Source organism: Pseudoliparis swirei, chromosome 19 (assembly GCF_029220125.1).
Source record: "Pseudoliparis swirei isolate HS2019 ecotype Mariana Trench chromosome 19, NWPU_hadal_v1, whole genome shotgun sequence".
Lineage (NCBI taxonomy): Eukaryota > Metazoa > Chordata > Actinopteri > Perciformes > Liparidae > Pseudoliparis > Pseudoliparis swirei.
In genome coordinates, this window is record NC_079406.1 from 14046388 (window position 1) to 14061163 (window position 14776).

At 42.1% G+C, this 14776-nt stretch overlaps 1 protein-coding gene across 3 annotated transcripts in view; it reads right to left on the bottom strand.

Annotated features, from left to right (window-relative positions):
* Positions 1–14776, bottom strand: part of spock1 (SPARC (osteonectin), cwcv and kazal like domains proteoglycan 1) — a 116914-nt gene that overhangs the window by 64775 nt on the left and 37363 nt on the right. The gene's annotated exons all lie outside the window — the stretch shown is intronic.

Here is a 14776-nt window from a genome sequence, read left to right on the forward strand (position 1 = left end):
AAACACACTAAAATGTAGTTGTAAGCATAGAAAGGACATTTTATGGATTGTTCAATGTACTGCATTATCAACAATGACTGCTTCTGCTTTAAAGACATTTAAAAGTATTACAACCGTTTTACTATCGTGTCATAATAAACACATCTCTGCTTACAACCACATTATAGTATGTTGTTAACCATTTATAAAAATGTTTATATTTTGCTTATAACATGCTTAAAAGAGGGGGATACAATGTCACAAAATTAGGTTTGAAACACCCTCACACACACACAAACACACACACACAAACACACGCACACAAACCCGCACACGCCCACACGCCCTCACACAGTGATGGTGTCTGCATCCTAAGTAGTGCCCAGTGCAAGGCATGTGTGTGTGTGTGTGTGTGTGTGTGTGTGTGTGTGTGTGTGTGTGTGTGTGTGTGTGTCAGTGACTACGACAGTGACCGGGGCAAAGAAAAATCAGCCGGGCTGGAAAGCAGGATCTCTATCTCCTTTATTAATAAATTAAGAGAGTGTGTTTTAAACACCAATCAGAGTAATCAAATTATAACGCAACGTAAAGAAGGATTTTTGGAACACTGGAAATAAGAAGAAACAACTAAAGTATATTAGAGTTAATATCAACAGTCTGAACTAGAAACTGGAGACTGCTCAGTGTCCATCCAAATGCCAAAAGAAAACCAAATATGTGGTCGCTGTTTGACAGGTGAGGCTGAGAAAGAAATGCACATCATCCTTCAGTGTACAGCATTCAATGAAATAAGAGAAAAGGACAGACTATGTACACTCCATTGTCAGCTACAGCGAATAAAAAGATAACAGTTTGAAGCTGAACAGTGGTATATTGGTAAATAGGTCATTACATATTAGAGCCAACGTTCGGATCAGGAAATGCTTTTTATCCTTTAGGTGCTTCAAGGTAATGCACATCCAGATTTATCAGGTCTGTATGTGTGAAGACGCAAAAATACTGAATTGATGGTCATAAAGTAAAGTTACAGCATATCAGGTGATTCTAGGTATGAATCACAGGTCAGCAGACAGGAAGGAGTCTTATATACACTGTGTGGCCGAGGTTTTGTGGAAAACTTTTGAAGTACAATTGAGCATATTGTGCAAGGTTTGAAAGAAAGGACGATCAACAATAAACACGGGTGTAATGTGCAGGTATCTGCATACTTTTGGTCGTGTTTGCCTGAAGGTATGAAACCTAGAAAACCTCTACAGCACCATTTGTGTCTGGTCATGACTGACCAGACACACCACCTGCTGTGCATTTAAATCAGCTACACCTCTCCAGCTCTGCAACAATCAGTGCGTTTACATGATGGTATAATTCGAATCTTGCTTTAGTCGGACTATGCTATCTTTTGGGGGATCTGCTATTATCCCAATATACATGGCAGTGAGTAATTCGAATCATTGGCTGAAAGCATGTCATATCCGATACGATAGGCGGCGCTGTTTTCATTACAACTCGTGTTGATACAGCCATTTCCGCTTGACCTCTTCACCACCACCAACAACAACAACATCAACATTTCGAGAAAGAACCATGAACTTTAGTATGTTCAACTCCTTCAATACATTAAGCATAAATTGTGTCTGCTCTTCGGTCCAGAAATGTGTGGTGGCTCTTGTGTTCTCCATAGCGTTGTTTGTTTGTTTTCTGCCGGCCAGGCCCCCGGCAGTGACAACTTATCGTCTCTTTTGACTTCCGGGTCACGACATGGGAGGGAGGGAGGGAGGAGGGCGGCGGGATCTCAAGCATGCGCAAAGACGCAAAGTCCAGTTCCTAATCCAATTCACCGTTACATGCCGCGATAGTCGAATTATCAACCGGATTGGATCGAGTTATCCAGGGGTGTTAATCGGATCGTAGTCGGACCGCACATAGTCGAACAAAGGTGTTGACATGAAACGGATAATTCGATTTCAGTCCGACTGAGCCAGTTATTCGAATGCATGTAAACACGGTCAGTGTCTTAAAGTGAGTGCCAGACAACCAGACAACGTGGCCTCCAGGAAGGTGCTGCAGAATGTTTTTAAATGGTATTATCAAATCAAAAACACAATGGATTTACTTACCTCCGCTTCCTTTGAATGATTGCAGAGGAGAGAGGCAGAGGAATAGAAGGGTTAGAGGAACGAGAGAAAGAAAGAAAGGTCAGTGATAATGGCAACGTATGCTTTGTCTATCAGATCTATGACAACCCTGTGTTACTCATTCTGAATACTGAGCTCAACTCTAGAGATTAATTTAATAGGACTCTGATTCTGAATGGCGGTAGAATACTAAAGGACGTGCACACACACACACTCAAAGCCTTATTTGATGTGGCATCTAATTTGAAACACATCGAGGGCAAATTGTTCAGACTTAGAGTTGAGGCACAGCATAAAAGAGAGAGAGTGGAGGGGGGGGGGGGGGTGGTCAGGGGAGTTGTGTGCAAAATGCAAAGATAGAGGAAAGGTGAAAAACGGAAATGGGAATTTAGTGCTATAATGTTGTGGAGAGGAGAGGGTTAACATTGTTTGTGGCGGTATTCCTTATCTGAATGAGCATTTATAGGATTGAGGGGCGTGGTATGTTCTACCCTTACAAGCCAGTACACAACAGCTACTTCAAAATTGAAATACGGAAAGAATCTCGCTTTCTGACATCTCTTGTACATTAATAATGGTATAATTATAATAATGGCATTGGAAAAATCTCAACTGAAGTTTACAAGCATAGTAGCATAGCAGTAACTGGCAACTTAAGATGGGGGCCCTATTTAAATGATGTATAGAGCATGGTGCGTGTGCAACTCTACTCAGTTAAACAGCACATAACATGAGTGCAAAGTTTGAAGAAAGGGGCAAAGGGGTTGTTTTTAGTCTCCTAATTATTAGAGTGTTTCGGCATAACATGAATTAAACCTATCCAATGTTGTTTATTTTGGAAATATTTACATCTTTCTTTTTTTAATAAATTTGACTTCTGGACTATAAATGCGCTCTGGACGTACCGGAGATGTTTGGATCAGGAGTCGGAAAAACACCTAGGTACCCACTACTTAGATTTAATTCAACAAATATGATACTAATAAGAATACTATGTGGCCTTAACATTATCTGCAAAACAAAGAGGTTTGTGTAACATTTAAATGTTGATTTAGAGTTTGATTGTCAACATTAAGAATAAAGCTTCCAACTACAGTTCATGGTCCTGATTATCAGAGCTCTCCATTTACTATGTCTTGCTCTCTGTTGTTCCATCGGGACGTCGGTGGCATGCTGGTCCGTGTACGTTTTGTTAGTTTTTGTTGTTGTTTCATTCCAAATACGGAATACGGAAATCACGTGGTTTTTTCGTTTTCCGTCTGAAACCAAAAACGGAAAAACCGAATACCACCTCCGTATTTCGTTTCTGCCGTCTGAAATGTGGGTCCTACTTACACACTGAGAGTGAGTAGTGTGATGTCACTAACAACGTCAGCTCTCTTTGGAGTGAGCAGTTTGATGGGATCAAAGCCGCAGAGTTTTTAAATAGACCCAAATCATCAGGTTCAGAGAGCAGGACTAGAGACGCCCAACGCAGGGACAGAATAATCGCTTCAACTTGGACGTCAGAACTGTGGCGGCCCAGGCACCGGTTAAACTTTTAACTGCAACGATCTTTTTCCCTTTCGTTTCAGTGTTGAGAGCAGGACGAATGACTCTCGGCAGAGACTGTACGCGGTCTGCATTTTGTCCCTTTCGTTTCAGGTTCTGAGAGAGCATGCATGGACGAGAGACGCCCAACGCAGGGACAGAAGATCACTCAACACTAATAAGTAGATCAAGCAAAATGATTTTTATCAAATATATCAAGTTCCTACATGTTATAATTAGTGCTGTGAAAAATAACGCGTTAACTCAAGTTAATTCAATTACAGGTTTAACTAGTTATTTTTTGTAACGCATTTAACGCATGCGCAGAATGAGCTTCCAATCCGTCTGTTGTTGGTCGTCGGGACGAAAAAAAAGTCACTTGCAAAATGAGCTTCCAATACACCACTTCAATCTGAACTCTGTCCGCTCTCATGCAGACGGTCTGTTCATCGGTAATGATCCTTCCGCAGGTTCACCTACGGAAACCTTGTTACGACTTTTACTTCCTGTAGATCAGGGTCTCAACACGTCGATCGCGACCTGCCAGTGGATCGCGGCGTAGTGTCGGTAGATCGCATGACATTAAAAGATTGGCCCGCCCCCTGACATGTTCTCTAGAGCACGTCTTTGTTCTTTTATTAAACTAAACGTCTGTTGTTGATCGTATCTCCACAGCAGCATGTCATTTCTGTCTCTTCGCTTGCGTTAACACTTATCGATCTCCGCCTCGCGCACCACAGAGCTCCGTGCGCCGCATCGACCGAGCAAAAAAAAAGTCACTTGTCAATCTGTCCACCTGTCCGGGCCGGTGAGGTTTCAGCTTTGCAGCGGTGTCCCCGCCGTCCCTTTCATCACGGCCCAGTTCATGAAGAAAACCCACACAGTCAGTTTGCCTTAGCAGCTGCTAGAGGAAGACTAGAGGCCTTTAGTTTGTATCATGGTGGAGTTAATGGTTGACAAACAAGAGAAAAATGCTCTTTTTAACCCTCCTGTTACCTTTACATTTACTCACATATTTTACCCTCGGGGTCAATTTGACCCCAGCAATTAAAACCTCCAGAAAATTATTAGAATTAATATTGCTTCCCAAGTTTAAGTGTGAGGTACTTTATGTTTGTTTGTTGACTACCTAAATAGCCCTTTAAATAAATTAAAAAGTTGATATTTCTATATGTTTGACACAGTGAAAACAGCCTGGGGTCAAATTGACCCCAAAGAACACCGACATTAAACATTGAATGGGGTCAAATTGACCCGAAAGGTAACAGGAGGGTTAAACATTCTGTTTAGGATGAAGATGTATTAATGTTCCATATGGAAGAAAACTGCTAAATAACTGCTGAGTTGCAGCACCATTGTATAGAATAATGTATAAATGTATATATCCGTCTTTTGTCATAAATCTCTATGTTCTCACAAAATATACCGAGAATATCGGTAATATGTGATTAAACATGATTAATCCACAAAAACCTGTGATTAACCCGATTTAAAATTGTAATCGTTTCACAGCCCTAGTTATAATATACCTTTGTTAGAACAATTATGTTTTTAGTTACAGGCAAAGTCATTAAATTATCAAATTGAACGTGCTATGTGTTTGCATCGTTAAAATATCCCCGTTTAATTATTTATTCTTTATATTGATTAATTAATATTCTTCTAACGTTAATACGAATATGTATCACTGGCTTTTATTTTGACTTTCATTTTAAGCACTTCCGTTCTGTCGTTTTTGGTTTCAGACGGAAAACGAAAAAACCACGTGATTTCCGTATTTGGAATGAAACAAAAAAACTAACTAACAAAACGTACACGGACCCATGCTGCTGTTTTCGGCTTTCATTTTGACCTACAGCCCCCGATATGTTGTGGGGGAAGAGAAAGTGTTTCGTCTGGTATCGTTTGATAACGGCATTTACTGTGTCCAGCAGAGGACTGCAGCTGAGGTGCTGCTGCCTGAGGTGTGCTTGCACAGTTCTTTGTTACTAGATGGTGTTAAACTGGGGGGGGGGGGGCAGCTCATTTAGAAATGAACTGGGATTGGCCAAAGTCTCCTGTCACACGCTACACATTCTTCAGCCTGACAGCACAACCAAGAGGAGGTGCAGGCTTCTGGTCAGACCACTTAAATTACAACATACTGAAAGGTTAATATGGAATCTTTGCCTCTTTGGAATGATTTGCCCCGCTTTAATTCGTTCAATAAAATTCTCAAGGATGACCTTTCCTTGCCCAGGACCACCATTAATATCACATCATATAATTGGCCTTTTGAGCTGGTTGCAATATTGCCCCAACACCATTCAAATCTTTACAGGAGATCAAAAAACTGTCTTAGTTGGATCTGGTGCTGGAATTTCCAGCGGTGAGCTTCAAATTGAGGGAAGTCTTTCAACCGTGACCATTTAAAGTCGCGAACACTCTGCAGGAGCTTGTTGGCAAACAACGATGGAACCGCTTAATTAAGTATTTTTAGGGTTTCATGAAAAACATTTGAAAATGTAACAGCTGTCGGTGAAAATGGGATTCCTTTATTACATAACTGTACATGATGCAGTATATTTAGCGGTCGCATCATTTTAATTATGGTTAATGGAGTGCATGTCCGTGTTAAAACATCTTCATGTCCCAGTGAGTAGTTCTATTCGACGTTGCTGTTTAGCAGCTACATGATCAAGTTGAACTAGGCTGCAGTGTTCAGACAGTCTCCTCCGAGCAGGAGGAGGGGAGGAGATGAAGGAGGAAAAGAGCTATATATATATATTAGGGATGCACCGATCTGATCGGCGCCAATCCATATCGGCCGATATTCCCATTATCGGTTTTGATCGGCGTTCTCAAAACGGCCGATCAGATGACGTAACATCTGCGACAACTATCAGAGACGTTTCAATCGCGGCGCACCCCAACGGAGTAAATGCGCCCGGCGAGGGCCGCAGAGGTCAGAGGTCAGAGGTCCACGAGGGGATCCTCACGCACCGAGCGGCGTCCCCGTCCCCCGAGTTGAATCTCTGGGTCAACTCAGCCGACTCTCACATGGCTGAGCCCCTATAGACTGATGCTCACGGTAAACACATTCGATCGGGAGCGCGCAAGGGTTTTGATAAAGTTAGCGGAAGGATTTAAGTGACAACATCCGGTTTTGCAAAGTTAGCGGAAAGAACCACGTAAAACAACATCCGTTTTTCAAAATAAGATGTCGACAAATCATACACGAACATATAAAAGTAAACAATGAACTGATTTTGTATCTTTATAGATCGTTTCTGAGATTTAGCTTAAATTATGCTCACATTAAAACATTTTTACTGTACCAAGGAAGAGTTTTTAAAAATAAGTCAGACTTTTGTATGTTAAGAAAAGTCCTGTATATAGATTTCCCCAAGAGTTCCAGGAAATGAATGATGCAGATGTGTTCCATACATATCTGAAATCCCCTACAATAGCAATCAAACAATTTTAATGTATCAATTAGGACATTTTTCAAAGTAAAAGTCCTAAATGTTTAAAGAAATCGGTAATGTTTGAGTTGCTATATATATGTATTTCCTCATAGTCCTCATAGCAATAATGCTACACAATAAATAGAATGCTTCAATCGACACCGTGATCGGTGATCGGTATTATCGGATCGGCAGGTACTGATTTCAGTGATCGGTGATCGGCACCAAAAACCTGATCGGTGCATCTCTAATATATATATATATATATAGAAGTATATATATATATATATATAGAGAGAGCGAGAGAGAGAGAGAGAGCACCATTTCCACACATTCCCTGCTTGCTTGTCACGGTTGAGACAATATATTACAGTCCCAGAAACCTGAATATGCAAACTGGAGTACTCTGATAGAAACTACTGTGGTATATAAACAGCTTATTCAGGTTATGGTATACTTTGTTTTGCCGGATACGAAACAGTAAAAGCCAACATGGAGAAAGATGGATACTTTCACAATGAATGTTAGATTGATAACAGGATTCCTCTATGTTCACTGCAAAAAACTATAACCTAAATATGACCATTATATGACTCAAAACAAAGATACTAGCAAGTAAATCTACCCATTATTTGCACTGCAGCAAAACGTCAATGTTGTTCAACGGTGGGTTGTTAAGGCCGTTTGCAGAAATAACCAGTGTTTTTATTTTACTCTGAGGACCGTTTCACGTCTGCGATGACCTCTTCACGGTCATCATTCTGTCTCCTTGGTCTCCAGCAGGTTGGTTCATCTGTTTCCCTTCCCCAGTTCAACGTGATGGGCCTGAGATCTCATCTGATAGCAAATCCCTGAGGAAGTTCTTGACAGTAAAAGTTAAAGAAGGAGCAGACTTGATACACAGGGGAACTGGAGTTGAATGGCATCACGCAATGAGCTTCTCTCAGCCAAAATGCTCGAGCCGCCACTGAATGTGTGTGTGTGTGTGTGTGGGAGTTTTACACAATTACTTGCATTTAGATAAAAATAGGCAAAGCCATGCCTGTAGTGCTGACTGAAGATGTCATAATCGGGATGTGGATGCAAATCTGGCCTCTCGGTGGAAACTAAACAGCCTTAAAAATGTAGTGCATACGTAATGCATTTTATTCATGTTTGTGGGACTTTGCCAAATTCCCTCTCACATCTTTCCCCCATAGTCTCTAATTCATTTCCCTCTCCTTGTCCACCTCGAGTTCCTTCCTCTGCACCAATTCTCTGCTCTCCTCCTTATGGGCTACATTCTACTGATAGCTAAGCACTGGTCTGGGATCTGATCAGCATCACGTGAAGCTGATACGTGAGCTCCGTGAGCTCCGTGAGCAGATGGCAGAACAGAGCATCAGTTGACTTTACTGTTTGGCCTCTGCTGAAGTGAGGAATACTGAGTGGGACCAGAAGAGGCAGTTTTGCTTCAACAACAATACTGAAGTGAAAAAGACACTCCCATTCAGGAAGGCAAAGCACAAAACCAGAGGGAAGAAATAGTACATCTGCTGAGTCTGTTCTCAGTAGAAACGTTGTCCTCTTTAGAAGGAAAAGAAATACGCTCCTCTTCATAGAATTAATCACCAAACTCTATAACAACCTTACTTCGTTGACCTCACCCAAATTCTCAGAATGCAGGACGGCCCGATATAACATGATAATCTGTTCTTTATGGACGTGACATATTCATAGCTTTTCATATAGCGTGTTTTATATGGACAAATATGTTGAATCAGTAGTTTGCTACGTTACATGCTATTAACCTTGTAAGCAGCCCCGCAAGGTGAGGTCATGATTGTTATCCTTAAGTGAATGATGTGAGTATACTATAAACGAATGCGTCTGGGCCGATATTACTGCGTCAGTCAAACTGAACACATTCACACCAACAGTGAGGGGGGAGAGCGCTCAACATGCCCTCCGACAGATGGGAGTCTATTCAACCCTTAAGCTGGCATTACTTGTTATCTGTACTGAAACATGTAATGTAACATGTTTCGATGGATTTCATTCGAATACAACATCGGTGAAAAGATAACACTGTGTCTGCTACGGAAGCCTTCTGGACTCTGGGATCCACCATCTCCCAGGACCTCAAAGGACTTCCAACATAGACGCTATCAGGAAAAAGGCCCAGCAGAGGATGTACTTCCTGTTGCAGCTCAGGAAGCTCAGCTGGCCTCAGGAGCTGCTGATCCGGTCCTACACTTTAATTATCCAGTCTATTCTCTGCACATCCATCACTGTGTGCTTTGGGTCAGCCAGCAAACAGGAACAGACTACAACAGACAGCCGATTCTTACTCTGGAAAGTCAAATCTCTTAAAATGTATCCGTAACTGAGCTGTGAAGCAGACAGGGAAATGGACTGAACAAGATAGAGAAGACGTCCTTTAAAGCAAAGGGGACGAGAAAAGAAGTAAAGTATTGTGAGAGCGAGAAAAGAAGAAGGGCAGAGAAGTGATGTCCAGGAACAAAAGAGAGATTGACGACTAAGGAAGAGGTGGGAAGGTGCCAAGGAAACAAAGACGGAGTGGGGGAGGAGAAGGGGTGAGGAGGACAGTTAGCAGAGGGAGGAATGAATGAATGAATGAATGAATGAATGAATGAATGAATGATCTTTATTTGTCATTGTGCAAAGGAACAACGAAATTTAGATGCAATCCCAAGGTGCTAATAGGACAATATAAAAACAACAAGACAATATAAACAAGACAATATAAAAACCAGAATGAATCATATGAACTATACATAGTGTAAACCTAAGTTTTTTTATTTTTATTGCACGATTCCTCATATTGAACGGGGATGCGGCATTTGACTCTCTAGAAACTTAGCAGCGTTTAGTGCGCTTATGGCCCTCGGAAAGAAGCTGAACTTGAGTCTGTTGGTCCGGGTATGCATAGTCTTGAAGCGCCTGCCTGAGCGCAGCCGTACAAAGTGTTCGTTGCCCGGGTGAGATGGATCCTTGAGGATCTTGACTGCCTTCTTAAGGCAGCGAGAGCTGTACAGTTCTTGCAGGGAGGGGAGGGGGCACCCGATGATCTTCTGGGCCGAGTTGACGACCCTCTGAAGCGCGTTCCTCTCTGCGGCTGTGCAGCTGAGGAACCACACGCAGATGCAATAGGTGAGGACGCTCTCCACGGAGCAGCGGTAGAAGGACACAAGCAGATCCTGTCTGAGGTGGTAATTCCTGAGTATTCTCAGGAAGTAGAGTCTCTGCTGTGCCTTCTTGACGATCGCCGTGGTGTTGGTTCTCCAGGACAGGTCCTCAGCCAGGTGAACGCCCAGGAATCTGAAGACCGAGACTCTCTCCACACAATCCCCGTCAATGTACAGGGCTGGATGACAGTTTTCTTCCTTCTGTAATCGATGATCATCTCCTGGGTTTTGAGCTTGTTCAGCTGCAGGTTGTTCGCTTTGCACAACACAGACAGCTGCTCCACCTCGTCATGATGCGGATCTCGTCACCCCCGGAGATGCAGCCCACCACAGTGGTGTCGTCAGCAAACTTTATGATGGAGTTGCTGGGGTGGGCGGCGGTGAAGTCATTAGTGTAGAGGGAGTAAAGTAGGGGGCTCAGCACGCAGCCCTGGGGGGACCCGGTGCTGAGGCTGAGGGCCGTGGAGGTGTGGGGACCTATCCTCACCCTCTGGGGGCGGTCAGACAGGAAGTCCTTAATCCAACGGCAGGTAGAGTGTGATAATCCCAGGTCTGACAGTTTTGTCACCAGTCTGTCAGGAAGGATGGTAACTGGCTTTCCTCCAGGGCAGCGCCTCCTGAGTCTATCCAGTATTTGTGTCTTCAGCATCCAGATTGACAGGCAGCATCTCATTGACATGAACAGAATGGTAACACTGAATATTACATATAATGCTGGGAAGACACACACACAAGCTAAAATATTATAAGTCTTATTGAGTCTTATCACCATTAATTACGTAAGGATCTGGTGAACCAAGGACAACATTTGTATTCACAGCCAATCCGGCTTCTCTAAACTGAGACAAACGACTTACTTCCCCCCTTCTCTCCTTAGCTTTCTATTTTTATCGCCTCACTCATTCATCAATTATCTTCTCCTCTACTCCTCGTTTTCACACTGCTAAAAACATCCCTCAACTGATCCAGAATCTGAACAATGTGCCTCAAAAATATGCTTCCTTTTCACTCGGTCCTCTCTCTTCACTTTAATGAGGGAAAGACCTTCACCAAGCAGCTTGTTATTCAGAATATCTTGCAATCTTCACGCACTTCGGATTTATTTCTTCTTTCCAACCTCTCCAAATTCACTTCCTTTCCTTTCTGTCATATTTCCTCTCAATTTCAGGATATTGAACATGAAAATGAATGGAAGTGAAGAGGAGTCGGTGTTAAAAAGGAGCGACAGAGTTAGTTCAGCAAAACATTGTTGTGAGTCGAGAGAGAGAACCAGGATGAGAACTAAAGTTTGAAGAAATCAAGAAAAAGGGAAAGACTAAAGAAGAGGCTGATAATGGAGCTTTGGGAAACATTAATCTTTGCACATTCCCTGGTGAGAGAAGAGAACGTTTGAAGCAGAAGAAACTGAGTGAGCAACACAGATTGGGCACAAACGACATAAATAATATGTGTAGAGACCCAGAGTTGGTGTCACTTTGGACTAAATTACTGGTTATCAAGGCTTCCAGTTATATTGGTATGTCATGTGATACTGTATGAAGCAAAGAATCAAATGAATGAGGATGATTTCCATTTTCCAGGAAAAGAAAAGATCCTCTAAGCGGCAAAAAGGTGAATTGAAAATCAAATTTCTTGAAGACTATTTGACAACCAAATCCCTATTATCTAGAGTGAGTACTTTATATAGTTTGTACACATAAGCGAGGGAGCTTGAGAGAGAAGATTTGAGCTCTGCTTATAATCTCATCCCCAAACACCTGGCGACCCGCGGCACGAAGTGAGTGTGAATGTTGACTGTTGGCTTTTGGAAAGTAATTACTGAACGCAGACACAATTAGTACACTGGTGCCTTTACCCCTCCCTATTCATCCCTGACTTGTGCCGTGCATCATGTCATATCATGAGGGTAAATGTTTTCTTTTTCATGCCACATTTTGTGCAAGAAATAACTATTTTCATCATTTATTATTTCTTCTTTTAATAAAAAATCATTTAAAATAGCATTTCGGTGTGATTAACAATTATATGAAACCTAGAAAAGCCACAAAACTTTGGCATGATAAATGACGTGAACAATAATCAAGCACGAAAGCTTGAAGGTTGAGTTACTAAATGACTGAATGACTGTCCAAAAAGTTAAGTCAGCAGGTGTCAAACATAAAGGACAAAAAGAAAATCTCAGCCGCACTTAAGCCGAGTTAAGCAGATGAAATGAAACAGAAGCGAATGACATGAAGGCAGATGCTGAGGGAAACTGACGAGGCAGAAACAGAATGTCTAAAAACACTTTGCAGACGTTTCCCCGAGTCACTTCTGTCCGTCAGACCAGCGTTTCTACACCCATCAACAGCTGGCATGCGTGTCGAGGTCGACCTAGATCTAGGGCTGTGGGGGAGTGAGGCTGGTGGACACCGTGTAAGAAATAATAGATAAGACAGCAATCACTAGATTAGCGTGACATGGTGTTCTGCCTCTGACGATGCGATTGGTCGAGGAAAGGTTTCTCCTCGCCTCTTTGTCTGCTGCAGGTCTGTCGGACTAGTGGAATGTGAATGTGTGTCCTCGATCTGTGAGGTGAGCTCCACCAGCGACTGTGAAGCGATACGCTAGATGATGATGAATTGACTCTGCTGGCTGCTAACAGTCGGAGCGCTCGCACAGCGCATTGCCGCGGCTTCCAGAACCGCTCCTCGGTGCCGTAGCTGTCGGTTCCCCCTGTTCCTAGAAAAAAATACTCTGAACCTTTCAGTTCCCTTCTCACTGCCGCTCCCTCTCCTCTAGCTCACAACATTGTCACTGCTGAGCAGGAAATAGATCTTTAGAATGAACATTTTTTAAATGTTAATAACTGACCTACTTCTGCTGATAGAACACCAACAGCTGAATAATCTCTGTGAAAGCGAAAGGGAGATTTGTAAAGAAAGGGTGAAGCTTACAGAGAAAGAAAATGTGGGCGAGCATATCATTTTCTCTTTCTGCTGGCTAGCTGGTGGCTATGTCTTCAATTTGTTGCATTTAATGGAATCTAGGCAGATAAAAAAGATACATTGGCTGTAATTGAATCCATATATTTGCATTGATGAGCTGCGAGACGGCTCCAGAAGAGAGCTAAATAGAAACGCAGATGAGTAAGGCACAAAAGATTAGAGATAAGAATGTATTCAGACTTAATATATTCCCTATGATTTTCTCTCTCTGTGTCCTTCTGCAAGAGACTTAGTACCCTAAACGGATCCATTGAGTCTCACTGTGACATTGTATTAAATGTGAAGAAAATGATGCAAAAACAGAGTGAAAGGCAGTATGATGGCGGCTTACAGCTGAGTATTGTGGGCAGTTGTTGTTCTCGTTGCTACATTCGGTCTGCTAACTTCCTGCACAAAACTAGCCTATCTTTTTTAATACCATCTTATCTGACAGAATCCCTCCGCCCCTGACGGTATCCCACGGTGATAGTGCGGCCGTGGCGACGGGCCAAGTGTTAAGACAATCACACGCAGCCTCTCTTATCTGTCGGCTCCACTGGGGAAGCAAGGAAAGAGCTCAGGAGGACGGGGAGATAAATGTCCTGTCGTTACTGCAGGTGCATTGGTCTGCTCTGTTGAACCGTCCTCCTCTGTTCCCCTCAGTACGTTGGTAAGTTTCCTCCACCCTCAGAGCTGTCCTGCCATCCACACTTCCCTTTCGCCACAAACTCCTCCCCTGTTTATTTTCATTCTTCTGACCCTTTCTTTCTTTCTCATTGTTTGCCTGTATGTTGACAGTATAGAAAGTTGAAAGGAAGTCTGTGGAAAGAAGCTCTCTTCTTAGAGTGTGTGTGTGTCTGAGTGTATAAGTGTGTATGTACTGATACACACCTGCCTCTAAGGCTTTGTCAAACTAAATGTAAAACAAATTAATGCAGAAAAAATATTCAAAGCAGCCCCCAGACCGACGCACACACTCAACTTTTCATGTTTTCTGTATGTGAACATTTGTCCCTTTGTTGTGGAAAAACTGCTCTTATCTATTTCATGTTGCTTTTTCTGGAGGTCACTGGAATTATTTCTACATTAAAAGATTTATTTATAATCTAAACTGTGTGAGTACATCTTCCGCTTCTCTGGTTCTTTTACAAAGGCAGCGATATATTGTTTGAGCTTATAGTTTTCTTCATGAACGTTATTACAGATCAACAAAAGAAAAGAAAAAACATTGTAATATTCATGTTGAATCAAAAATTGCTGCTCAGAGGTTTTTTTTCTCTTTATAGATAAATCTGTAGAGGATTTTCTCAATTAATCATATTTTATTCAGAATTTCCCAGAGCTCAAAGGGAGTTGTGATATATGAAAAAAATTTAAACCAAAGATATTACATTTTCTATAATGCAAAACATGGGAACGTGGCAAACTGCAATGGAGAACCTGGAACATCACAGGTTATTCATTTTTGTCCTAAAATTTAGTATTTCATCTTTTTTATAAGACAACTAATCATTTGAGCACTGGCAGGTTTG